The 25,695-nt window shown below is 43.3% G+C and overlaps 1 long non-coding RNA gene across 1 annotated transcript; it reads right to left on the minus strand.

Moving 5' to 3' along the window:
* Window positions 1-20,852: 20,852 nt before the first annotated feature.
* Window positions 20,853-23,018, minus strand: LOC139075174 (uncharacterized). Its single transcript, XR_011525311.1, has 2 exons — window positions 21,970-23,018; window positions 20,853-20,909 (listed from the first exon to the last, which is right to left on the minus strand). It is a non-coding gene; the product is annotated as an uncharacterized lncRNA (long non-coding RNA).
* Between the last annotated feature and the right edge of the window lie 2,677 nt (window positions 23,019-25,695).

Below are 25,695 nucleotides of genomic sequence, written 5' to 3' on the forward strand. Positions count from 1 at the left end.
TATACCTCAATATGTGAACATCTCTTGTCACACATAACCTATGATAATTTACTTTAATATTAGCCAGTATAAACAGTGTGATGTGTGTGTGGGCAGTTAGCATTTGAGGACCTCTAATCAGGAATCTACACTTCAGGGATGATTAGTGAGCCTCTGAAGTACCCTAGTCAAGAAGATAGACGCCAGAACTACGGACGTAAATGTTGTTTTTGAAATCCAGCGGAGAGGGTTGGTTAGCTAGCACAGGGGATGACTGGAATGAGTTCCCATTGGTGAAATGCAGAGTTGAAATCTGTGGCTGACTAGAAAGACTGTCCCAGCCCCACTGCCCTCACCGAAGCAAGCAGGAGGACCCCAACGGTCCACCCAGAGCCCTCATTCGGAGCAGCACTGGGCTTTCAGACATCTGCTTGACCCTGTGCTCTTCCTCGTCCCCATGGCCTGTTTCCTGCCCCAACCAGAAAGTTGGCTAATCCTGCCGTAAAAATCTCCTTCCTCCCTGGACTTAAACTCTCAAGCAGAGAGCTGGTTGGAAAGCCCAAGAAAAGATGGGACCTTAACTCACAGGGATGGACTGCATGGTCATTTTTATACCTGCTTCTTAACAGACACTGGCACGTTTAGCAGAATCTGATCTCAGACTCCCTTTCTCTGTAATAAACAAACTGGTAGCAAGGCTGTCAGGAAGAGGATGTACACACCCCACTGTCTCTTTATGCCAGAGGCTGCCAGCGTTTACAAGAATAACGAAAACAACAGATAAATTACTCAACACTTGCTTGTGGACACATTGGCTCCGGTCAGTTTGCAGTGTGGTCCTTCCAGCCTGAGAACGCATCTCTGTGATGTCCTCAGAGCTTTTTCCAAAATATGCATGTGAAGCACAGACAGAGATGCTCACTGGAGAGATGAGAAGCTAACAAAGATTCCACTCCCCAGTGAAATCTCTACTGTGATTGACAGGTGGGGAGAACTGACCACAGTGAGGTGCCTTCTTGTTCCCTGCACTGACTGTGGCTGCGAGGACCAGCTCCACTAACACCCCAAGACGAGTGCTCTGCATGCTCTGATTGTGTGTGTGTATGTGTGCATGTGTGTGTGTTGGGGGGGACCTTGTTGGGGAAGAGGTCGGGGAAGCAACACCTGACCATGTAGTCTTTATGAGGGCAAGACTTCCAACTGGTACAAGTGAGAATTTTGCTGCATGTGGACAATGAGAACCAGGCCGCCAATCACAGCCAACCTGAGCCATTTTCAATGTCACTGCCAACTTGACCTACTATTATGGAAATTGCTCCACTTATGTGCATAGTATTTGCATGTGAAATGACAACTAAGTGCTTGCCTAAGAGGCAATTTTTGCAAATGAAGCTAGGTGTTACTAAAATAGGATGTTTTGTCCTTTGTTGGGATTATTTGTGACCGGATGAGATGAGAACCCTCCCCAAGCATTGCCTTGTGGCCTGTCATAAATTACTTGTCCCTCAAATGCTTCCTACGGCTTGCAGACTAGCCTCTTGAAACAAATGGGCTTCAATCACCAGTTTCAACAATTCTCCTGTCTCCAAATAATAAAACGTCTGGAAAATTGGGCTCAATGGATAAAACAGTTCTCTGTAATAAGCATCTGGCATCCTTACAACTCTCTATAATGCAGTTTTTTTAATGGCCAGATGTGGTCCTTCTGTGTTATGAAGAACAGAGGCATGTCTGGTCATGCTTTTTATTGCGTTTCAAATGCAAGGTATATTTTCATAGCTCCCTGGAGAAACACTATCCCATTGATTGGGAATTGTTGATGTGTCAGTTTACAAACTTGAAAAGTAAGCGAACCGCTCAGAAAATTGCAGACATAATTTACACAGTCATTAAACTGGACAGTCACAGGGAACCGGCTTAAGTAGAAGAATTCAGTCTATAAATTTCCCCTTCTCTGCTGGTGGATTCAGTCCACGGCCTTTGATCTTGTCGTCGTTTACGCTCTTATCTGTCTTCTGTGATATTTACGGCTTTATGAAGAAATGATTTCATCAAACTTGCTATTCACTTCTTCCCAATTTCTCATTAAGAAAGCTTAGCTGGTAACCCACCTGGGTAGTCTCCATTTTATAGGCCTTTGTGGGGTTCCAACAAGATGTTTTTAACATGTGTGCGTGGGGGTAGCGGAATGGCGATGTCTGGAGCACCGTCCGCAAACCTCCCCAACCGCCACACCACCAAACAGACAGATGTACATTTTAGAAAGTGTCGAAAACACAGAAAAGTACAAGAAGAAAACTAAAAAATAATCTATTATCCAATTATTACCAGTGGTTCTATATGTACTTTTCATTTTATAAAATTACAATCATGCTGTATATACTGTTTTGTCATTTCAAATACTATGAATGTTTTTCCTCTTATTAAATATTCCTTTAAAATATGAATCTTGGTGGATAGACTACTTTTATTAAAATAGTTTATTTGGGGACAGTTAAAATTTTCACTACTGTAAATAGTCTATGATAAATATCTTTATGTAAAAAGCTTTTGATAAATATCCTTATGTAAAAATCTTTTTACAGGGGCTGGCCCCGTGGCCGAGTGGTTAAGTTCGCGCGCTCCGCTGCAGGCGGCCCAGTGTTTTGTTGGTTCGAATTCTGGGCGCGGACATGGCAAGGCTCATCAAACCACGCTGAGGCAGCATCCCACATGCCACAACTAGAAGGACCCACAACGAAGAATATACAACTGTGTACTGGGGGGCTTTGGGGAGAAAAAGGAAAAGAAATAAAATCTTTTAAAAAAAAAATCTTTTTACAGCGCCTTGATTCTTTCCTAAAGTAGAATTACTGGATCAAAGGGTAGAAGTTTGATCTTTAAGGCTTTATTTTAATACGTGCTGTCCCAAGTGTTCTTCAGAAAGGACGTAATGATGTATGTTGTCCACCCCCACCACGAGTGCCATGCACTCCGGGTCCTCATTAGTAAACACAGCGATGCTTGTCTGTTGTTAAACTGCCATTGTGTCTCTACTTTGAAATTTGCCTTGATCTTGGATGATGAGCTGGAAACTTTTATTTGTTTTGCCAAGTTTTCTTCCCTCCCTTCTGCCCTGCTTAGAAGTTTTAGACTTCTTTTCTCTCAGTCTTTTCCTTTATGGATTCTTCTTTGACTTTTAAAGTTTTCCCAGCTTGATATCAGATTCTAGATGTAGGCTTTTCTTAAATTTGTGTTGTTCTAGTTCTTTAATGGTTTCACTTTGATATTTAACACAAATCTATCATGAAATGATTTTGGCTTTTTTTTTTTTTTGAGGAAGAGTAGCCCTGAGCTAACATCTGCCACCAATCCTCCTCTTTCTGCTGAGGAAGACTGGCCCTGAGCTAGCATCCGTGCCCATCTTCCTCTACTTTATGTGTGGGACGCCTGCCACAGCATGGCTTGACAAGTGGTGCTTGGGTCCACGCCTGGGATCTGAACCAGCGAACCCTGGGCCACTGAAGCAGAATGTGCGAACTTAACCGCTGTACCACTGGGCTGGCCCCTGATTTTGGCATTTTGCGTGAAGCGAGGAGTCTAATTTATTCTTCTCCAAAAGGTTAACAGATTGTATCAGCACCATTTATTCAATATTCATTTTTTTTTTGAGGAGGAGGATTAGCCCTGAACGAACATCTGCCACAAATCCTGCTCGTTTTGCTGAGGAAGACTGGCCCTGAGCTAACATCCGTGCCCATCTTCCTCTATTTTATATATGGTACGCTGCCTCAGCATGGCTTGATGAGTGATGCATAGGTCCACACCCAGGATCCGAACCGGTGAACCCTGGGCCGCCGACGTGGAACGTGCGAACTTAACTGCTGCACCACCAGGCTGGCCCCAATATTCCATCTTCAAATAATCCATCTTTTAAAAATTAAAAGCAGGGGTTGTGTTATTTCTCCATCTAGCTCTTTCTTAAAGGTGTATACTTTCACAGATAATTCACTGATACTTAAGTTTTTCCTTAGTCAATCTCTCTTGCCTGAAAATAGGATTTATCTATTGTCACTGATTGCAAACTCCACCTGTCACAACTCTACCTGACTGTGAACCCTTGACTCCCAACAGTTCTGTTTAGAAATGAATTCTTCTCAGTTTTGCTCCTGGCTTGCCCCTTATTTTCAACACAATATAGATCTCCGTGGCGAAGCCGCTGACATCTTCTGCCCAGGAGAAGTCAGACAGCCTACAGTTAGAAACACTCATCTTTCTGGGTGGACGATTGTCTCTAGGTCTGCAATAGATGCCATGTGAGTCTGTGGGTCTCAGTTTACTCAACTGTAACTTGGCAGAGAAGCTATGAGCTCGAAGTGTGTGTTTTAAAAAGTACTTATTTGTTAAATATCACAGGTAGGGTTGAGGAGTCAAAAAAAAATGGCGGTGGTAGGAGGCAAAATGACTTAAGTAGGCCTCAGAAAGCTGGAGCTGCATCTCTCACTCAGCCACTTTAATAATTGTATAGGCTTGGAGAAATGGTTTAACTTCTGCTAGCTTTTTTTACCCTTGGCTGTAAAATGAGGTTTGTTTCTGACCTAGGACAAAATCCTTCACAAAAGATGAAATATAGCTGGTTAGTAAATTTCTGGAAAGATGTACCAACCTCATGGTAATTAAAGATAACGTAAATTAATGCGACAATGAGATATGTTTCACTGATAAAGAAAGAAATATTTTTTAACACACCCCACCCAACCCGGCCACCCCTGGGACTGGGGAGGGTGTAGTTGGACACTTCAGGAGTGTAGACTGGTACAACTCTTTTGGGAAGCAGTTTTGCAATCAAGCACCTTAAAACATTCGTTCCTTTCGGACCGGTAGTTCCATCACTAGTAATTTAGCCTAAAACAAATTCACCTTAGATATAGAGAAAGATGTATACAGAAAGGGGTTCATCAGAGAGTGATTGATATGAGGAAAATCTTAATAGTAGGGAGAATGATCAGCCTGGTAGGTTTTATGATGGCATCATTCATTTAGATCTTTGCTTAAATGACGCTGACATGGGGGCCAGCCCGGTGGTGTAGTGGTTGAGTTCGTGTGCTCCACAACAGTGACCTGGGTTCATGGGTTCAGATTCCTCACACTGGCCTACACCACTCATCAGCCATGCTGTGTGGGTGACCCTCATGCAAAATAGAGGAAGACTGGCACAGATGTTAGCTCAGGGCCAATCTCCCTCACCAAAAACAAATAAACAAAAAAGACACTGACAGGGTAAGTCACAACAAAATGAGCCAAGTGTTTCACTATCAGAAATAACTCAGTAAATTACAGTGTGAAACCATTAAAAAATGACATTTAGTAAGAGGAGCATTTCCTGAGAAAATATTTATGTTGTGATGTTAGGTGAAAAAAAGCAGAAAATAAAATGGTCCCATCAGTACTATCATGCCTATGTAAAAACCACACGTACAGCACAAAGACAAAAAGAAAAGTTATGAAGATGTAACGTACAGCATGGTGATTATAGTTAATAACACTGTCTCGCATATTTGAAAGTTACTAAGAGAGTAGATCTTAAAAGTTTTCATCACAAGAAACAAAATTTTGTAACTGTGTGGTGACAGATGCTAGCTAGACTCACTGTGGTGATCATTTTGTAACATAGACAAGTATCGAGTCATTATGTTGGACACCTGAAACTACAATGTTGTATGTCAATTATCTTTCAATTTTTAAAATCATTAAAAAAAAAAACAGGAGCCAGCCGGTGGCTGAGTGGTTAAGGTCACACACTCCGCCTCGGTGGCCCAGGGTTTCTCTGGTTTGGATCCTGGGCACGGACATGGCATCGCTCATCAGGCCACACTGAGGCAGTGTCCCACATAGCACAACCAGAAGGACCTACAAGTAGAATATACAACTCTGTACTGGGGGGATTTGGGGAGAAGAAGAAGAAAAAAAAAGGATTGGCAACAGATGTTAGCTCAGGACCAATCTTTAAAACCAACCAACCAACCAACCAAAAAAAACCAACCAAACAAAAAAAACAAAGAAAGCCTAAATGGTGGTTTTCTTTGGGGTATGGAGGATTTTTCCCTCCTTTCTACTTTTCTATATTTTCAATTTTCTGCAATGAACACATATCAAATTGATACTCAGCTAAAAGTACACCTATTTTTAAAATGAAAATTTGTTCTTTGAACAAAAAGATCTGATCATGAAAGGAAAATCTGTTCCTTCCGTAATCACAGGGTTGTCACAAGGATTGAATAGAGTTGTCACGAGGGCAGACACGTGGTGGACGTGTTTCGTAAAGTATGAAGCGCTTTACACGCAGGTGAGGCGTTCTGATTGCACGTGGACACACTGCTGGGGAAGCCTGCCGCCTTCACACCCTCGGGCAGAGGTCCTGGAGAGCTCATTTTACGAAGAAACCCCACAGTGTGTCAAAGGAACTCTCTATTCATAACGTTAATGGTCTCCTTTCTATTTGTTTTGCAGGTTTGGACTTTATGTGTCGGATTTGCTTTAAGTAGAACCCAGTTTCAAAATATAAGTCACACTGTTCAGAACTGAAAGAGAAAGGACTTCTTCAGGGAGAGGAAGGCCCAGGTCCCAGCTGGTTGGTCCAGTCCTGCTCCTTTTTTTGCTTTGCTTTTCCACCTCCGCACATCCTGCTCATCCCCATTCTCATTCCCCCTCAGAGGATGACTCTTGCAGTCGAGGACTGTGGGTTTCAATTTAGGTCAGCTTCCAGAATGCTATGGGAATCCACTGAGCGCTGGTGCAAGTGCCGTTGGCCTCTGCTGAAGCTGGGGCTGGTCCTACTGGGCGCCAGAGAGGGGACCGGTTGCTCAGTGCCCCCACCAGCACCAACAGACACGGCTGCCCGCGGCCCAGTCTGCCGCTGTCTGGCATGAAGGATGGAGGCCCAGCAAGAAGGGATTTCTGGCCACCAGTGTCCCCCTGCCAGAGGGGCGCTCCTGCTGTCCGGAGTTGACCCTTTTCTTCGGGTCAATGCTTGTCTGTCATTGACAGTGGGTCAATTCCTCGTTGTCATGGCATCTCGGCCTAGTTTAGTTCTCAACCTGGAGTCTCTGGAGCCCCGAGGATCAGAGGCCTCTGACGGGACCTGTCAAAGGATCTTGGATTTCTTGATGGCTTTGATTTGGAGTCTTTGATTTCTACGACAATTTTTTTATTTTGTGAGTTTTCTCGAGAGATAATCTACAATATGATTTTACCAGTTATAAAGGCAATAATCCAAGACTGAAAGACATTTTCTTGGGATAGGACTTTTGACTGGAGGCTGCGTTCAGCTGCTGCCGGGAAGAGCACACACGGCCCAGGGCACAACCTTTTCCTTTTTCTTCCCCAAAGCCCCCCAGTACATAGTTGTATATTTTAGTTGTGGGTCCTTCTAGTTGTGGCATGTGGGATGCTGCCTCAGCATGGCCTGATGAGCGGTGCCATGTCCACGCCCAGGATCCGAACTGGTGACACCCTGGGCTGCTGAAGCTGAGCGTGCAAACTTAACCACTTGGCCACGGGACCAGCCCCTCCATTGAACTTTAACTTTCATTTCAATATTTGTAAACTTTCATAGAAGAAGGGTACTTTTAAAACAGGAGAAAAACATGTCTTTGGTACTTATGTAATATTTTGTGTAAGTCCCAAGATACTTTAAAAATACTGAATTTCAAAATGATTTCCCAGGGGCTGGCCCTGTGGCTAGTGGTTAAGTTCAGCATGCTATGCTTTGGTGGCCCAGGGTTCTTGGGTTCCATCCTGGGTGTGGACCTACGCCACTTGTCAGCCGCTGTGCTGTGGTGGCAATCCACATACAAAATAGAGGAAGATCGGCACAGATGTTAGCTCAAGGCAAATCTTCCTCAGCCAAAAAAAAGATTTCCCAGCACAGTATTAATTTTTCAGCAATTAGGCAGCCAGTGTGGCTGGAGCGGAGATGAGGTTGGAGACACGGGGCCTGTGGTCCTGGAAGGGAGGTGGAGGCCACTGGAGGACGTAAACTAAGTTTATGTGATGGGGACAACAAAAGTTCACACACACACACCCCTCCCCATCCTCAGCCTGATACCGACCCTGATATCAATTTCCCCACATTAAACCCTGCATATATGAGGTTAAAACCAAAACACTCTTTACCCGCTTACTCCCTGGCTTCCTGGCTCCAGAATCTACTATCCTCCATGGAGACAGAAACCACCAAGGACAAGCACCTGGATTCATTATCTCCTCCCTGCAAAGAGATCCAGGCTGGTGGGAAAGCTGCTGACCAGCAAGGTCAGGGGCTCCCTCCACTCTGCAAGTGTCTCAAGGCCAAAGACAGGCTGGTGGGAAAGCTCCGACCAGCAAGGCCATATGCTCCCCTCCCCTACCTAAAACCCCAAATAAAAACCCTTCCTTTTAGCTTTTTGGGGAGTTTGGGATTTCAGTGGTAGCTGCCCTCTCTGCTTCCTCAGCATTGTGCAATAATAAAATTCCTACTTTCTTCCACTACCCCCCACCCCGTGTCAGAGATTGGCTTGCTGTGCAGCGGGTGAGCGAACTCACTGCAGGCTCGATATCAAGCCCGAGCCTGGGTCCCATCGTCTGGACCAGGGGGAACTGCGGAAGAGCCTTAGAGGGATCCAAGAGGCTAAACGGAAAGGATACAGTGTAACCATGAAAGAAACGAACTCTGGAAGGCCCAGGGGTGGGGGTGGCCGGCAGACGGGCAGAGGGGGGCACTGAGGGGAGTCCTTTGGGGCGGAGCAACTTTAGGAGGAGCAGTATTGAGATGAGGGATGTTTTGGAAACAGGATTTTCTAATGTTCCATCGTGTGTCCTGCAGCGTGGCCCCCGTCTGCTGCTTTTCTGAGAGCTGGGCCTCCTGCAGTTGGATTTGTGTTTCTTTGGGGACAACACTCCACCCAGAGCAGCCCCAAGGTGGCCCGGCTTTACTCAGGTTTCATTTCTACTCACAGTGTCCAGGAAGTGACTGATGAACTAGTTATTTAACAGCTGTTTCTAGTCAGCTTGAAATATTTTCTTGTTCTTTGAACAATTTTTAAAAACCCTTCTGTTTCACTTTAAGATATTTATGTAATTGTTGTCATGCAACAGGTCCCCTCAGCCGGAGCCTCACGCTCACTGTTGACAGCCCTGTCATCTCAGTGAAGTCACCTGACCTGCCTAAGCTCCAGGAGTCTTATCTGTAAGTGGAGATAATTGAAAAAACATTTCTGCACAGAATCTCGAGAATTAAATTATACTGGGCATGTAAAAACTAATGGAAATGAGTCATTGTTTTAACTGATCATTTTTTTCTTTTTGAGGAAGATTAGCCCTGAGCTAACATCTGCCACCAATCCTCCTCTTTTTGCTGAGGAAGACTGGCTCTGAGCTAACATCCATGCCCACCTCCCTCTATTTTATGTGGGATGCCTGCCACAGGGTGGCTTGGCAAGCAGTGTGTAGATCTGCACCCGGGATCCGAACCGGCGAACCCTGGGCCACTGAAGCGGAATGTGCGAATTTAACGCTGTGCCGCTGGGCAGTCCCCTGATCACTTTTCTTTTAATAATTTTAATTTGGATACTAACATGTGCTCACTAAATACATGTGGAATAAATTTAAGAAATAATTAAAACAAACGATTCTGTACCATGTCAACTTAGCTGTGCATAAATGTCAGAGGCAGATTCATTTGACAGGAAGAGACAAAATATGTGCCTCAGAGGGCAGAGAACGTCATCCAATTGGGACCCAGGGTCTCTTTTTATCCTACACGAGTCAAGAAAGACAGAACACTTAGTCTGAAAGAGGTGCTTCTCTTTCATATGTCAGAGTATGCAAGCCTGAGAATAAATTTCCCTTATTAAGAATGAAAATAGAGGCTGGCCCCGTGGCCGAGTAGTTAAGTTCACATGCTCCGCTTCAGCGGCCCAGGGTTTCGCTGGTTCGGATCCTGGGCGTGGACATGGCACCGTTCATCAGGCCATGTTGAGGCAGCGTCCCACATGCCACAACTAGAAGGACCCACAACTAAGAAATATACAACTATATACTGGGGGGCTTGGGGAGAAGAAGAAGAAGAAGAAAAAAGAAGAAGATTGGCAACAGTTAGCTCATGTGCCAATCAAAAAAGAAAAGAATCAAAATAAATTCTTTGAAACTGTAACTTATATACCTCAAGTTACATAATGGTTATTAAAATTATAACAAAAATAAATGCCAATAAGATACGTATATCTGTGAAAAAAAGCTATTATGTAGAAGTTCTGGGAAATAACACATAAAGTGGCAAGAATAATCATTGGTACAAAGCTGGCTTTGCTGTGAAAAGGAGATAACAATCATAAATTATACATAAATTTTACATAAATATATAAATAAAAATCCCATAAAAATCATAAATTCTGATTTTATCTCATCATTTCAAGTTATTTGCATTTAATGACACCACAGGACCCAATTGCGTGAACCAGCGTGGAGACATTGTTGCCTAGTTCAGCTGGCTTTCCTACACAATAATGAATGCAGATTTTTATAGATTCTGAGAGATCAACGGTCAATAACTCCAAATAAGTCTGAAACTCTATTCAGAGTTAAAATTCACTTTAAGGGTGTCTCCCTGTGTGTCTGGATGTTGGTTGGAACATTCCTGAAAGCCCGATGCCTATGGCAGCCCTTGTTAGTGCCTGCATAAAGAACGGTCTGTTTGATATCCTTATCTAACACGTACTTGGTGCTGTTGCCCATGGAAAAGGGCTCCCAGAGCCGAAGAACCGCTTAGTGCGGTGGTCCCCGGGCCTCGCATGCCTCTCTGCCCTTGCGGGCTGATTCCCTCCTCCCCCGCTCCGGCACCGCCCTCATCGCCATCACCTATGTGCCTGGCTGCACGCGGGATCAAGGTCCAGCCTTCAGGTCAGACGCCAACTTCAGACGGCTGGTATCCGTCTCCTGGACATTTAACGTCACCCGCCCAGCTTCAGCCTCTCCATAGCCATGCCCACTACCTCCCCACTGCCCGGACTGTCCTGGTCAAAGGCACCGGCTCCCCATCGGCAGGTTGGCGACCCTGCTCCCTGCTCTCTGCTATCTCTTTAGAGCTGTCGGCCTGGCCATGGCCTAGCTCCTCTTTGACTCCTGCACAGCAGTCAGAGCTCCCTCGAAAATGCAGGTTCCATCATGTCTCTCTAGTTTAACCTTTCAGCGTGGCTGTGTGTGCCCTGCAGGGACTCACCCCTCTGTGCCTGTCCATCCTCTCCACCCACCGAACTCCTATCTTTACACACCCACCTTAGACATTGCCTCCTCTGGGCAGCCTTCCTGACCTCCCCAGAGAGCCCGTCACCCTCTTACATTCTATGCAGGGTATTCATTCAGCCCTAGTGCCTCACTTATCTTGTAAGACCCGCTACTCCGGTGTGGCCTGCATCTCAGCAGCGTGGCCATCACCTGGGAGCTTATCGGAAATGCAGACTCTCCCTTCCCTCCTCAGACCTTCTGAATGGGAATCTGCAGTTGAACAAGATCCCAGGTGACTCGTGTGCACACTAAAGTTTGAGAAGCACTGGCATGAGGGATGCTGATACCAAGACTTTAAATAGAAAGTATAAAGTACTTGCTAATTCCCGGGGACATGTTTTAAATGGGCCTGAGCTGGAGACCTGTTGGCCCCTCACACTTGGTTCTGGGCTCTAGTGTGAGCTGGGCACACGTGGGTCCACAAGCGTGCGTGAGAGTGGGGCAGTGGGGGCTTCACCAGGGAAGAGCTGGGTGGGCTCACCGTCTACACCCCAGAGCCACCCAAGTGGGTGTCTGCAGGATATGTGGCATCTCTTCCGTTGCTTGGGAAATTGAGACACATGGCCAGAGCCGCCTTGTCGCTGATTCCAAACCTTTAGGCTAGAGCTCCCTGCGGGCGTGTCCTGGTGACCTTGGTGACAGACACAGAGCAGGTGCCCGGTCAACATGCAGGGTTGGATTTGGCTTAAGTGACTGACAAGATGCCTCCTTCTGCCTCTCAGGTCAGCCCAGTGTATGATCCCACCGATTGCAACAGAAGCAGTTTGATCATGACAGAATCCCAGGAACTTTGTCAGGGCTTAAAGCTATCACTTTCAGCCAAAATCACCTACAACAACATCAACATCACTGCAACTCGTGTGGAAGCTTCACCAGTCAACTGTGAATGTATGTCTGTGCATTCAAGTAAAGGGAGGCTGTACTCGATGCTTTGACTGGAAGGCCCACGGGAATAGGTCCGCGTGGGAGGTCGGACCGGGCCTGTGAGGTGGGCCTGTTGCCTGATGAGCCACTGTCAAGAGGGCCCTTGTTTCATATGCTTTGTCGAGTTGTTTTGGGTGGGAGAATACATCTGATTCCTGTTACTCCGTCTTGGCCAGAAGTGCAAGTTCCCCACTTTACTTTCTAACACAGTATTTTTGCAGAGTATTAATACTTCTGAATTACCCAGGAGCGGGACTACTGTGAAAACTGAGGGACAGCTGCTGTTTGTTTGCTTTGGGACTTCGACAGGAGTTGATGTCGTTTGGTGACTCGTGTTGCTGATGTGGCCACCAGAGCATCAGTGCCCGTCTGCATCTGACGCGCACATTCACAGTGGTTCTGCACACCTGCGGCCCCATCCAACTCCTTTGCAACATCTCTTAGCGTAGTCGTGCTGGGACAGTCACATGGTTAGGTGCATGTGATCTTATCATAATTTCCCGCCTGTTTCTCCTTTGTATTACAGTTAAGGAATTTTATTGAGTTTTTTTGAAGTTATATTTGTTTTTTTCCCACCAATATAATAATTTTTAAACAATAAAGTGTTTAAATTACATGATTTTAATTATTTTAGGGCCCCATTTCACTCTCAAAATATCTCAGTTTGGTTAATAATTATATAGTCACGCTATGTATAGTCAGTGTCTGTTTGGGTTTTTAAATTAATTTTTTATTGAGGTAATATTGGTTTATAACATTGTATAAATTTCAGGTCTATATCATTATATTTTGATTTCTGCGTAGACGTCATCGTTTTCACCACCAAAAGTCTAGTTGCCATCTGTCACTGTACACATGAGCCCCTTTACCCCTGTCACCCTCCCTCCACCCTTTTCCCTTCTGGTAACTGCCAATCTGTTCTCTGCATCTATGTATTTGTTTGTTGTTGTTGTTTTTATCCTCCACAGGTGAGTGAGGTCATACAGTATTTGGTTTTCTCTGTCTGTCTGACATATTTCACTTAGCATAATGCCCTCAAGGTCCATCTGTGTTGTCGTAAATGGTAGGATTTCATCCTTTTTATGGCTGAGTAGTATTCCATTGTGTGTATATACTACATCTTCTTTATCCATTGGTCCCTTCATGGGCACCTAGGTTGCTTCCAAGTCTTGGCTATTGTGAATAATGCTGCAATGAACATAGGGGTGCATATATCTTTACACATTCGTGTTTTCATATTCTTTGGTTAAATACCCAGAAGTGGAATAGCTGGATTGTGGAGCAGTTCCATTCTCAATTTTCTGAGGACCCTGCATGCTGTTTTCCACAGTGGCTGCACCAGTTTTCATTCTCACCAGCAGTGTATGAGTGTGCCTTTTTCTCCACATCCTCTCCAATACTTGTTATTTCTTGTCTTCTTAATAATAGCCATTCTGACGGGCATGAGGTGCTATCTCATTGTAGTTTTGATTTGCATTTCCCTAATAGTGATGTTGAACATCTTTTCATGTGCCTGTTGCCCATCTGTATATCTTCTTTGGAAAAATGTTTGTTGAGATTCTCTTCCCATTTTTTTAATTGGGTTGTTTGTTTTTTCTTGTTGAGTTGTATGAGTTCTTTATATATTTAGGATGTTAACTCCTTATCAGATAAACGATTTGCAAATATCTTCTCCTAATTGTTATGTTGTCTTTTCGTTTTGTTGATTGTTTCTTTTGCTGTGCAGAAGCTTTTTAGTTTGAGGTAGTCCCATTTGTTTGTTTTTTCTTTTGTTTCCTTTGCCTGAGGAGACATGATACTCAAATACTGGGGCTGGCCTGGTGGCCTAGTGGTTAAGTTTACACGCTTGGCTTTGGCGGCCTGGAGTTCACCAGTTTGGATCCTGGGTGTGACCTACACACCACTTATCAAGCCATGCTGTGGCAGGCATCCCACATATAAATAGAAGAAGATGGGGGGCTGGCCCAGTCGTGCAGCAGGTAAGTTCGCATGTTCCATTTTAGTGGCCCAGGGTTTGCCGGTTCAGATCCCAGGTGCAGACATGGCACCGCTTGGGAAGCCATGCTGTGGCAGGCGTCCCACATATAAAAAGTAGAGGAAGATGGGCACAGGTATTACTTCAGGGCTGGTCTTCCTCAAAAAAAAAAAAAAAAAAAAAGAAGAAGATGGGTATGGTTGTTAGCTCAGAGCCAGTCTTCCTTAGCAAAAAGAGGGGGATTGGTGGTGGATGTTAACTCAGGGCTAATCTGCCTCAAAAAAAAAAAAAAAAGAAAAGAAAAGAAACCACTAAGACCAATGTTGAAGAGCGTACCACCTATGCTTTCTTCTAGCATTTTTATGATTTCCAGTCTTACATTCAAGTCTTCAGTCCATTTTGAGTTAATTTTTGTGTGTGGTGTAAGATAATGATCTAGTTTCATTTTTTTGTATGTGGCTGTCCAGTTTTCCCACCATCATTTTATTGAAGAGACTTTCCTTTCTCCATTGCATGTTTTTGGCTCCTTTGTTGAAAATTAGCTGTCTGTAGATGTGTGGGTTTATTTCTGGGCTCTCCATTCTGTCCCATTGATCCATGTGTCTGTTTTGTGCCAGTACCATGCTGCTTTGATTACTATAGCTTTCTAGTATATTTTGAAATCAGAGAGTGTGATATCTCCAGCTTTATTCTTTTGTATCAGGATTGCTTTGGCTGTTCGCCGTCTTTTGTTGTTCCATATAAATTTTAGGATTCTTTGTTCTATTTCCATGAATAGTGTCATTGGCATTGTGATTGTGATTGCATTGAATCTCTAAACTGCTTTAAGAAGCATGGACATTTTAACTATATTAATTCTTTCAGTCCAAGAACACGGAATATATTTCCATTTATTTGTGTCTTCTTCAATTTCTTTCAACAGTGTTTTATAATTTTCAGTGTACAAGTCTTTCATCTCTTTGGTTAAGTTTATTCCTAGGTATTTTATTCTTTTTGTTGTGATTGTAAATGGGATAGTATTCCTGATTTCTCTTTCTGCTAGTTTGTTGTCAGTGTATAGATACACAACTGATTTTTGGATGTTGATTTTGTACCCTGCAACTTTACTGTATTTGTTTATTATTTCTAATAGTTTTTGGTGAATTCTTTAGGGTTTTCTATATATAAAATCATGTTATCTGCAAATAGTGACACTTTTACTTCTATCTTTCCGATTTGAATCCCTTTTATTTCTTTTTCTTGCCTAATTGCTCTGGCTAGGACTTCTGATACTGTGTGAAATAAAAGTGGTGAAAAAGGGCATCCTTATCTTGTTCCTGTTCTTAGAGGGATAGTTTTCAATTTTTCACCATTGAGTATGATTTTAGCTGCAGGTTTGTCATATATGGTCTTTATTATGTTGAGGTACTTTCCTTCTATACCCATTTTATTCAGGGTTTTTATAATAAATGGATGCCTTATCTTGTCAAATGCTTTCTCTGCATCTATTGAGATGATCATGTGATTTTTATTCTTAATTTTATTAATGTAGTGCATGACATTGATTGATTTGTGGATGTTGAACCATCCTTGCATCCCCAGAATAAATCCCACTTGATCATGGTGTGTGATCCTTTTAATCTATTGTTGTATTCAGTTTGCTAGCATTTTGTTAAGGATTTTTTGCTGAGGACTTATGTTCATTAGTGATATTGGCCTGTAATTTTCTTTTTTGTGTTGTCCTTGTCTGGTTTTGGTATCAAGGTAATGTTGGCCTCATAGAATGAGTTAGGAAGCATCCCCTCCTCTTCAATTGTTTTGGAAGAGTTTGAGAAGGATAGGTATTAAATCTTCTTTGAATGATTGGTAGAATTCAATGGGGAAGCCATCTGGTCCTGGACTTTTGTTTTGGGGAGAATTTTGATTATTGTTTTGATCTCCTTACTAGTGATTAGTCTATTCATATTCTCTATGTCCTTTTGACTCAGTTTTGGAAGTTTGTATAATTCTTAGAATGTATCAGTTTCTTCTAAATTATTCAAGTTATTGGTATATAACTTTTTGTAGTATTCTCTTATAATCCTTTGTATTTCTGTGGTATTATTTGTAATTTCTCCTCTTTCATTTCTGATTATATTTATTTGAGTCTTTTCTTTCTTTCTTTCCTTTTTTTATGTGAGGAAGTTGGCCCTGAGCTAACATATGTTGCCAATCTCCTTTTTGCTTGAGGAAGATTCACCCTGAGCTAACATCTGTGCCAGTCTTCCTGTATTTTGTATGTGGGTTGCCACCACAGCATGGCTTGACAAGTGATGTAGGTCTGTGTCCAGGAACCAAACCTGGGCCACCATAGTGGAACACACCAAACTTAACCACTAGGCCATGGGCCAACCCAAATCTTTTCTTTTTTTCTTTGTAAATCTAGCTAATTATTTGTCAATTTTGTTTATCTTTTCAAAGAACCAGCACTTAGTTTCATTGATCTTTTCTTTTGTCTTTTTAGTCTCTATTTCATTTATTTCTGCTCTGATTTTTATTATTTCCTTTCTACTACTGATTTTGGGCTTTATTTATTCTTCTTTTTCTAGTTCCTTTAGGAGTATTGTTAGGTTGCTTATTTGAGATTTTTCTTGTTTGTTGAGGAAGGCCTGTATTGCTATAAACTTCTCTCTTAGTATAGTTTTGCTGCATCACATAGATTTGGGTATTTCATATTTCCATTTTCATTTGTCTCCAGGTATTTTAGGACTTCTCCTTTGATTTATTCATTGACCCAATAGTTGTTCAGTAGCATTTTATTTAATCTCCACATATCTGTGGCTTTTGCAGCTTTCTTCTTGTAGTTGATCTCTAGTTTCATAATGTTATGGTCAGAAAAGATGCTTGATATTGTTTTAGTCTTCTTAATTTATTGAAACTTCTCTTGTGGCCTAATATGTGATCAATCCTGGAGAATGTTCCATTTGCACTTGAGAAGAATGTGTATTCTGTGGTTTTTGGATGGAATGTTGTATATATCTATTGAATCCACCTGGTCTAATGTGTCATTTAAGGTAAATGTTTCTTTATTGGTCTTCTGTCTGGATGACCTATCTATTGATATAACTGGAGTGTTAAAGTCCCCCACTATTATTGTGTTACTGTCTATTTCTCCTTTTATGTCTGTCAATATTTGCTTTACATATTTAGGTGCTCCTGTGTTGGGAGTATAGATACTTAAATGTGTTATATCCTTTGGTTGGATCCTTCCTTTTATCATTATGTAGTGCCCTTCTTTGTCTCTTGTTATAGTTTTTGTTTTAAAGTCTAATTTATCTGATAGAAGTATTGATACCCCAGCTTTTTTTTTCTTCCCATTTGCATGGAATATCTTCCCCCTCCCTTCACTTTCAGTTTGTGAGTGTCTTTAGGTCTTGTATGCAGCATACATATGGGTCTTTTTTAAATTCATTCAGCCACCCTATGTCTTTTGATTGGAGTGTTTAGTCCATTTACATTTAAAGTAACTATTGATAAGTGTGTACTTATTGTCATTTTGTTACTTTTTTTCTGGATGTTTTTGTAGTTCTTCTCTGTTCTTTTCTTCTTTTTTTGCTCTCTTCCCTTGTGATTTGATGCTTTCTTTAGTGTTATATTTGGGTTCCTCTCTCTGTCTTTTTTGTGTATCTATTATAGGTTTTTGGTTTGTGGTTGCCATGAGGTTCATATATAATAACCTATGTAAATAGCAATCTATATTAAGTTGATGGTCTCTTAAGTTTGACCTCTTACTAAAAGCCCTACACTTTTACTCTCCTCCCTCACGTTTTCTGATATTGTATTTTACTTCTTTTATTTTTGTGTATCCCTTAAACTCTTATCATACATACAGATGATTTTAGTACTTTTGTCTTTTAACCTTCATACTAGTTTTATAGGTGGTTGATCCTCTACTTTTCTTGTATACTTGCCTTTACTAGTGATATTTTTTCTTTGATAATTTTCTTATTCTTATTTGTGGTCTTTTCTTTTACACTTAAATAAATCCCTTTGACATTTCTTGTAAGGCTGGTTTAGTGGTAATGAACTCCTAGTTTTTGCTTGTTTGGAAAGCTCTTTATCTCTCCTTCCATTCTGAATGGTAACCTTGCTGGGCAGAGAATTCTTGGCTGTAGGTTTTTTCCTTTCAGCACTTTGAATATATCATGCCACTGCCTTCTAGCCTGTGAGGCTTCTGCTGAGAAGTCAGCTAATAGCATTATGGGGTTTCCTTTGTATGTAACTTGTTGCTTTTCTCTTGAAGTTTAGGAGTCTCTCTTTTAGATATTTACATTTTAATTATAATGTGTCTTGGTGTGGGCCTCTTTGGATTCATCGTGTTTTGTGCTCTTTGTGCTTCCCATACCTGGATGTCTGTTTCCTTCCCCAGGTTAGGGAAGTTTTCAGCTATTATTTCTTCAAATAAGGTCTCTGCCCCTTTGTCTCTCTCTTCTCCTTCTGGGACACCTATAATGCAGATGTTAGTACACTAGTTGTTGTCCCAGAGGTCCCTTAGACTGTCCTCATTCTTATTAACACTGTTTTCCTTTTTCTACTCAGGCTGGGTGATTTCCTCTACTCTTTTGTCCAGATCACTGATCAGTTCTTTGGTGTCATCTACTCTGCTATTGAGTCCCTCTAGTGAATTTTTCATTTCCATTATTGTATTCTTCATTTCTGATTGCTTCTTTTTTTATACTTTCTAATTCTTTCTTGAAGTTCTGACTGTATTCATCTATTCTCCTCCCAAGATCAGTGAGCATCCTTATGACTTTTAGTTTGTACTCTTTATCAGGTAGATTGCTTATCTCTGTTTCATTTAGTTCTTCTGAGGACTTGTCCTGTTCCTTTATTTGGAACATATTCCTTGGTGTCCTCATTTTGCCTACTTCTCTGTGCTTATTTCTATGTATTAGGTAGATCAGCTACATCTCCCCATCTTGAAAATATGGCCTATGTAAGAGATGCCTTATGGGGCCCAGCAGTGTGCTCCCCTCTTGTCACCTATGCCAAATGCTCCAGGGGTGTCTCCTGTGTGGGCTGCATGTGCCCTTCTGTTGTGTTGGGGTTGAGAATGCTGCAGGTGCATGGGTAGGCTGGGCTGGCCCCTGGGTTTGTTGGTTGTAGGGCTTGGCCGTATGCAGCTGCTACAGGTAATTTATTGGGCAGGGCAAGCCCCCGGCACAGCTGGCTGTGAGGTCTAATAGTGCATAACTACTGTAGTTTTGCTGGTGAGCAAGTCAGGCTCCCAGTGTGGCTGGTTGCTATGCCTGGGGTCACACAGTTGCTACAGACCTCCAGCGCAGCTCCCTGTGGCACACAGCTGCTTTGGGAGTGCTGATGGGTGGCACAGGCCCCAGGCATGTCAGTGTACATCCTTTTCAGCCAGTGGTAAGTGGGGTAGATCTCCTGTGTGGCTGCTTGAGGTGGCCAGTGGCACAAGTCTGCAGCAGGCCCACAAATTGGTGGGTGGGGCGGTTCCTGGGGTGGGCTGCTTGCATTCAATTGCCTCAGGCTCTCTAGTGGGCAGGGCAGACCTCTGCACTGACAGGCTAGAGGAAGGATTCCAATGGTGCCTGCCGGTGTCTCTGTCAGCATGACTGAACTAGGTCACAGTAATGACTGCCACCAGAGTGTCAGTCCCTGGGGGGTGGGCCTGCCACCTTCTGCTTCTCTGGGATGTGCTCCAAGCTTAGGAAGTTAGTATCTTTACCAATGGACTATGCACTTTTCTAGCTGATGTTTTCATGCTGGTTTCCAGGTTGAATGAATCTGGGTGTGGGCCCTTTAAGAGCCGGTTTTTCTTTCCCTGAAGTTTTATAGTTTTCCTGGGCGTATTCCCTGTTGGTTTTCAAAGCCAGTTATATTTGATAAGAAATTATATTTGATAGATTATATTAGCTACAAATTCCATTTCAAGAAAGCAAAGAGGGCATTAGAAATGATTGCTATAGAGAGGGACATTGTGTCACTGGTGTAGATGTGGGCGGTTCCTGAGAAAGAGGCTTTTCCCCCTTACTCCTAATGGAAGGGCCTGGGACTGAGGCAGGACCTCAGAGGAGCAGGCTGTGGTGTGTTCAGGCAGAAAGGGCTGAGGCCACCTGGCCAAGTTTCCACTTCCGGTGTGGAACAGGACCCAGGGGTAGCTGAGAGGGGTGGGGAGGCTGGAATGACTCAGGGACCACCTGATGAAGATCAGAGGGGTTATGGCTTTCTTGGTGGTGGTGCCATGGCTGGACCAGATGGGGGAGGACCAGATGGGCCTCCACCCTTACCTTTTGGCTCCTCAAAAGCACTTTGGAAGTTGGCCACAACCCTGGGGAAAAGAACGAAGGGGGAGGGAAGGAATACCTTAAATGGTGCAAATTCAGTTTCCACCAAACCAGCAAATTTAGGGGCTTATAATAAAAATTAAGTTCTGTTCTAGAAAAATAAAATTATATTTCTTATGCTTCTAAGTTTGTGTCCTAAGATTCATAATTAATACACAAGTATAGGACCCCTTTCCATGTAAAAAATTTTGCAGAACATCCCTGAGCATTAGAGCTTCTGTCATTTTAGCATCCACTGATTGAGCAAATGCATGAAGGCAAGAAGCCACTCTGTTCAGAGCTGCTTGCTTGCTGCCCAAGTGGACTCGCTGCTCAGTAGGCCCACAAACTAGGAAGAACACAGGTGGGTTTAAAAAACTTTTTATTTTGCAGTCACGTCTTTATTTCATTTGGAAAAGTACCTGGAAGTAGGATTGCATGATAAGTGTGTTTTAACATTATAAGACATTGGAAAACTAGTTTTCAAAGTAGACATACCATTTGCATTTCCATTAGAAATGTGTGAAAATTTCATTTGCTCCATATCTTCACCAATACTTAGTATTGTCAATCTTTTTAATTTTAACTCTTCAAGGGGCGTGCAGTAATACATCATTGTGTTCTATTTTGCATTTTCCCAAAGACTAGAGATATTGAGCATCTTTTGCCCATTTTTGTTTGGTAATTTGTCTCCTAATTATGATGTTATAAGAGGTTTTTATACATTTTGATAATAAGACCTTTGCATTATTAGGTAATGTAAATACATCCTGTCATTAGTTGGCTTACTTTTTCACTTTTTAATGTTTCCTTTTGAAGAGGGTTTTCTTTTTGAATAGATGAAGGTTTTATTGTTTTTTAAAATATATTTTGAATTCTGTGTAGATTACATCATGTTCACCACCCAGAGACTAATTATAACCCATCACCACACGTGGAACACAAGTTTTGAATGAGACGGTCTGGGGTGTGGAGTTTGCCATTTATTGACTGTGGGCTCTGGGGCAGGTTAAAGGGCCTCAGTCCTCTGCTTTCTCACTAACAAGATGGGGGTGCTAGTCTCTACCTCACAGCATTGACTGAGAGGATTTGATACACTCTGGGTCACGGTGTGACTGTACATGGAGATTAATTATTGCTTCTAAGGGATCTGTGTATATGTATTAGCTACTGACAAAAAAGTCAGCATTAACTTAATTGCTGTGTGGACTCCTCACTCCAGAGTTAAGTATTACACCAAGCAAAATAAGTTAGGGTTGGCCTTTTTAGAGGATTCCTGGCTTGTCTGGCATAAGGGTACTTTCCCATGGAGCTGGCGAACAGGAGGACATGTACTGGCAGGATACAATTTGCCACCCCTGCTGACCGTGAACCTTGCCCCAGTGGCAACGTGCTCTGATGTTCCATTACCTAAGTCTTATCACGTGTAGCACCAAGGAACAGACCACTTGCTCACCAGGGAGCAGAAATAAATGACCTCACCTTTGGGTGACTTGCCCTTTGGGTGATTTAATACTTCTTATCTCGAGAGGAAAAGCACAGAGATGCTGGTTAGCTCACAGTTGGAATGGCCCATGCTTCCAAGGAGACCCAAGCTATTTGCAGAGGTTCATTCATCAGACGCTGATGACGGTCCTTGTTTGGAGGTTTCGGGGAACTTTCTTCTAATTCGTGGCTCTGAATGTGGTCCTATTTCAGGAAGCATCCAGGGAAACTCTGATGAAGCAAAATATTCTGGAAATGGGGTTTTTCAGGTAATGTAAGGCAAATCATCTGGGTTTAGCCCAACTTGAAAGTCTACTTAAAATGCTTTGTTGGAGTCTCTTGCCTTAGCAAGTAGGGAGCAATGAGCATACTTTGCATATTTCTTTGTGAGGTAGTTGGAAGAGTCATTCATTGGTTAGACCATTCATTTACTCATTCTCCAAATACTTCTTGTATTTGTACTGTGTGCCGGGCTAGGGACTGGATACCTGGTGGTAAAAAGACAAAGGTGCTCTAATAGGCTAATGGAGGCCAAAAGAACCTGTGTTCAGGCTGTAACACCACCACTCAGCAACTGTGGGATCCTGGGCAAGGTATTTATTCTCCTTGACTCAGTTTCTCCTCAGGAAAGTGGGGCCCAATAATTATAATACCTAGCTTGCCAAAGATATTTGAGGATCATAAAGCATAAGGCACTCTAAAACTGCAGTTCTCTGGGAGTGGCCCTATTATCCGACGCCCGAGAATTTTGCGATGCCTTATGAAAATCATCCTAAAAGGTCCAGATGTTAGATCACTTTAAGAGATTAAGCCATCTCTATGCTGACTCTGTATCATTAAAAATAACATTTTGGGGGAAGAAAGTATCTGGTTCAGTTTCTTCCTCTTACAAATTAGGAAAGCAAGGCCTCTCGAGGTGGACCGACTTGTCCAGGGATCCTCTTAGAAGATAAACTGAGGCACATTCAAATTTTTAAGAGTTTATTTGAGCAGAAATCTATTTGCATCAGGCAGCATCCAATCCAGCAGATAGAAAGGAGCTCTGTGGAGCTCTACAGAACGAGAGCCTTTTATAGGCAGAAGCGGGCAGGAACAAGGAAGTTATGGGGCAAAACAAGCAGGAACAAGGAAGTTATGGGCCAAAACAAGCAGGTTGATTACTGCAAGGTCACCTTCTTTTAGGTGATGGCAGGTATCCGTCAGGCAGATGACAGATCAGGCCATTCCTGCCTGACTGGTTTCAGATTCCATTTCTGGGAGAGTCTCAGTTTGGTGACATGGGACTTAGCATAAGTGACTCCATTTTGGGCCTGTTGTCTTGTTTTTAACAACCCACAGAGCTGGGACCAGAGCTCAGGCCACTCTTCGTCTGATCGTGAGTTCTCATTACTCACCATCATGTACCAGACCTACAAAACATCTCATGCTACTAGCTGGCAAACAGCAGTAGCCTTTTACCTGGTATTCAGCTGTAACTTCTCTCCACTTGCATCTGTCTTCAAGGAAGAAGGGTGTAATTATTGTCTCTTCAATCCATTCCAAAGGACTGTTGATTTCATCCCCCTAAGTAAGCTTGAGTGGTAGGCAGAATTTTGGTCCCCAGGACTCAGCCCTCTGATGTCATACCCATGATTATGTTATACGATGTGGCAGAAGGGACATTGCAGATATAATCAAGTCCCTAATCAGCTGGCCTTACCATAGGGAGAGTATCTTGCATTATCCAGGTGGATCCAATGTAATCACATGAGCCCTTAAAGCAGAAAAGGAGGCAGAAGAGGGAATAAGACGGACGCAGCAGAAGGGGAAGCTGGGGATTCTGAGCATGAGAAGGATTTGATGCACCATCATTGGCTTGAAGATGAAGCGGGTCATGTGTCAAGGAGGCAGGGACTATGGTCTTACAACCTCAAGGAACCGAATTCTGTCAACAACCTGAAACGAGTTCGGAAGCGGCGTCTTCCTCGGAGCCTCTGGATAAAGCCCAGGCTGGCCGAGCCGTGACTGCAGCCTCGGGAGGCCCTGTGCACAGGACCCAGTTGACCCAGTTTGTGCTGGTACTTCTGACTCACCAGGAGATAATGAATGGGCATTGTTTTAAAAAATAATAACATTTTTATTTTTGAAGTTGACTTTAAAAACTTCCTAACGTTAATCAAAGCGGTAAGTGTGCATGGATGTGCAATCCAATAGGACAGGAGGACAGGTAGCAGCTTCCCCGCCCCGGTCCGTTCCAGCCCACTCTGCAGAGGCAGCCACACGGAACCGCTTCTGTTTTCTCTTCAGCTTCACCCCCAATCCGTACACTGTTCGTTCTGATTCACCAGTCTGAGACATTACTTACTGATCTGTTGCCTAGACAGATATCATTGGCTTTTAAAAGAAAGCTCCAACAGGGACATATTTTCTTGTGTTTAGCATGTTTCTTCTAAAAGTTCAGGAGAGGGAAAATGCTTTATTAATCATTCTAGTGAGTTGGCTTCTAGACAACTGAGGTTTCCTTGTGCTCGGTTTCTTCAAGGAGTGAGAGCCCCATCACACGCTCAGGGAGCCTCCAGGCCTACTGGCAACAATGTCCTTCCCAGCTGTAAACCGCTGTCCGACAGAGACTTTAAACTGTAGCAGAATCCGTGTACCTTGGGTTTTTAACCATGATGTCACAGTTGCCGGCTACAGTCAAGAAGGTAAATGCTTCCTTTACTCTCCACGGCATTTTCTCTCCAGATCCTTCCGGGAGGTCACACAGAGCTCCCCCAGACACGTGGATTGCAGACTCTGACGTGGCAGAAGAGCGACTCTCAGTATGGGAGGTTGATCGTAGCTGGGGAAACCGTGCTTCATTCTATAGTTAAGAAGCTATGTCTGAACTGAATTAACAGAGCAATTTGATTAGGACATTATTTTGCTTGTGAATTGATGTACTGACCTCTAGTGTGTAGAGTCTGCCAGATTGAAAGAATGATCTGGGAAGACGTTTAATCAACTATGGATGTAAAAAAACCCTACATAATTTTAGTCAGTTGACCCCGCGTCTCACCTGTCACACCTTTATCAGACCTGCCAACAGAAAGCAAAGCACATCAAGGAATCCATTCCCTCTCCTGCGCTTGTGAACCCCATGCACGTGTGCCAGTGTCCAAGGCTGGCGTTCTAGGGACGGAAAAGCAGAGGCCTTAGCTACTCAGAAAATAGTGGAGGCAGAGCAGTTCAGCGGTGAAAAACGCAGCTCCAGTGCGATGGGAACCACTTTGGGTTCTGGCTTCCGGGATTAAACGAGATGGGCGTACACAGTGCTTAGCACCGATAAGACTAAGTAAGTGTCAGGGGTTCCAGTCATTCTCATTAGCTCCAAGACCGTTCCCCTGCAGCAGCCTTGGGGACCGCCTCTGCTGGCAGTGTGTGCAGAAGGGGCAAAGGCACTGGACTGGCCGGTTGGCACTGGCCGGTCTGTGCTGAGGAGCCAGACGGCCCAGCTCCCCCTCGGGATGCTGCCTACAGAGCACAGCAGCAGCACCGCACAGCTGCGGACTGGCCGACCCGGGTCACCCTTGGCATTGCTCACTGGAGGCTATGTAGCTGCTCAAACGGCTCCACGGGAGTTTACACACCTTTTCACTTTTTCTTTTCGATATGTTGAATTTTTTAAAAAACTTTTTTACTTTAAGAAACCACTTTATTGAGGTATGATCGCCATATAAAAAGCTGTACATAATGTATACAGCT

This window comes from Equus przewalskii, chromosome 13 (genome assembly GCF_037783145.1).
Source record: "Equus przewalskii isolate Varuska chromosome 13, EquPr2, whole genome shotgun sequence".
NCBI classification, from domain to species: Eukaryota; Metazoa; Chordata; class Mammalia; order Perissodactyla; family Equidae; genus Equus; species Equus przewalskii.